This window comes from Musa acuminata, unplaced genomic scaffold, assembly GCF_036884655.1.
Source record: "Musa acuminata AAA Group cultivar baxijiao unplaced genomic scaffold, Cavendish_Baxijiao_AAA HiC_scaffold_268, whole genome shotgun sequence".
Lineage (NCBI taxonomy): Eukaryota > Viridiplantae > Streptophyta > Magnoliopsida > Zingiberales > Musaceae > Musa > Musa acuminata.
Window position 1 is genome coordinate 27,501 of NW_027020531.1, and position 2,500 is coordinate 30,000.

The following is a 2,500-nucleotide window of genomic DNA, read 5'->3' on the forward strand; positions in this document are numbered from 1 at the left end:
CGCTCGCCGCTCCCTCGCGCAGCCAAAAATGGCCAGTTTTGTCCCGTTTTTGGGCCGTTTTGGCCAGTTTTTGGCCTGTTCTTGCGTCGCGCGGTGACCGTCGTGAGCGGAGCAAAATGTCAGCCATCTCAGCACCCTGGAACCCCCCGGGTGGCACAGGGCTGGATGGGGCTTTCGTATAGCAGGGACGGTGCTGCCTCTCGCTTCGCTCGCTGTCCGCCGCTCGCCGCTCGCTCGCGCAGCCAAAAATGGCCAGTTTTGGCCCGTTTTTGGGCCGTTTTGGCCAGTTTTTGGCCTGTTCTTGCGTCGCGCGGTGACCGTCGTGAGCGGAGCAAAATGTCAGCCATCTCAGCACCCTGGAACCCCCCGGGTGGCACAGGGCTGGATGGGGCTTTCGTATAGCAGGGACGGTGCTGCCTCTCGCTTCGCTCGCTGTTCGCCGCTCGCCGCTCGCTCGCGCAGCCAAAAATGGCCAGTTTTGGCCCGTTTTGGCCAGTTTTTGGCCTGTTTTTGCGTTGCGCGGTGACCATCTTGAGCGGAGCAAAATGTCAGCCATCTCAGCACCCTGGAACCCCCCGGGTGGCACAGGGCTGGATGGGGCTTTCGTATAGCAGGGACGGTGATGCCTCTCGCTTCGCTCGCTGTCCGCCGCTCGCTGCTCGCTCGCGCAGCCAAAAATGGCCAGTTTTGGCCCGTTTTTGGGCCGTTTTGGCCTGTTTTTGGGCTGTTCTTGCGTCGCGCGGTGACCGTCGTGAGCGGAGCAAAATGTCAGCCATCTCAGCACCCTGGAACCCCCCGGGTGGCACAGGGCTGGATGGGGCTTTCGTATAGCAGGGACGGTGCTGCCTCTCGCTTCGCTCGCTGTCCGCCGCTCGCCGCTCGCTCGCGCAGCCAAAAATGGCCAGTTTTGTCCCGTTTTTGGGCCGTTTTGGCCTGTTTTTGGGCTGTTCTTGCGTCGCGCGGTGACCGTCGTGAGCGGAGCAAAATGTCAGCCATCTCAGCACCCTGGAACCCCCCGGGTGGCACAGGGCTGGATGGGGCTTTCGTATAGCAGGGACGGTGCTGCCTCTCGCTTCGCTCGCTGTCCGCCGCTCGCCGCTCGCTCGCGCAGCCAAAAATGGCCAGTTTTGGCCCGTTTTTGGGCCGTTTTGGCCAGTTTTTGGCCTGTTCTTGCGTCGCGCGGTGACCGTCGTGAGCGGAGCAAAATGTCAGCCATCTCAGCACCCTGGAACCCCCCGGGTGGCACAGGGCTGGATGGGGCTTTCGTATAGCAGGGACGGTGCTGCCTCTCGCTTCGCTCGCTGTTCGCCGCTCGCCGCTCGCTCGCGCAGCCAAAAATGGCCAGTTTTGGCCCGTTTTGGCCAGTTTTTGGCCTGTTTTTGCGTTGCGCGGTGACCATCTTGAGCGGAGCAAAATGTCAGCCATCTCAGCACCCTGGAACCCCCCGGGTGGCACAGGGCTGGATGGGGCTTTCGTATAGCAGGGACGGTGATGCCTCTCGCTTCGCTCGCTGTCCGCCGCTCGCTGCTCGCTCACGCAGCCAAAAATGGCCAGTTTTGGCCCGTTTTTGGGCCGTTTTGGCCTGTTTTTGGCCTGTTCTTGCGTCGCGCGGTGACCGTCGTGAGCGGAGCAAAATGTCAGCCATCTCAGCACCCTGGAACCCCCCGGGTGGCACAGGGCTGGATGGGGCTTTCGTATAGCAGGGACGGTGCTGCCTCTCGCTTAGCTCGCTGTCCGCCGCTCGCCGCTCGCTCGCGCAGCCAAAAATGGCCAGTTTTGTCCCGTTTTTGGGCCGTTTTGGCCTGTTTTTGGGCTGTTCTTGCGTCGCGCGGTGACCGTCGTGAGCGGAGCAAAATGTCAGCCATCTCAGCACCCTGGAACCCCCCGGGTGGCACAGGGCTGGATGGGGCTTTCGTATAGCAGGGATGGTGCTGCCTCTCGCTTCGCTCGTTGTCCGCCGCTCGCCGCTCGCTCGCGCAGCCAAAAATGGCCAGTTTTGGCCCGTTTTTGGGCCGTTTTGGCCAGTTTTTGGCCTGTTCTTGCGTCGCGCGGTGACCGTCGTGAGCGGAGCAAAATGTCAGCCATCTCAGCACCCTGGAACCCCCCGGGTGGCACAGGGCTGGATGGGGCTTTCGTATAGCAGGGACGGTGCTGCCTCTCGCTTCGCTCGCTGTCCGCCGCTCGCCGCTCGCTCGCGCAGCCAAAAATGGCCAGTTTTGGCCCGTTTTGGCCAGTTTTTGGCCTGTTTTTGCGTTGCGCGGTGACCATCTTGAGCGGAGCAAAATGTCAGCCATCTCAGCACCCTGGAACCCCCCGGGTGGCACAGGGCTGGATGGGGCTTTCGTATAGCAGGGACGGTGATGCCTCTCGCTTCGCTCGCTGTCCGCCGCTCGCTGCTCGCTCGCGCAGCCAAAAATGGCCAGTTTTGGCCCGTTTTTGGGCCGTTTTGGCCTGTTTTTGGGCTGTTCTTGCGTCGCGCGGTGACCGTCGTGAGCGGAGC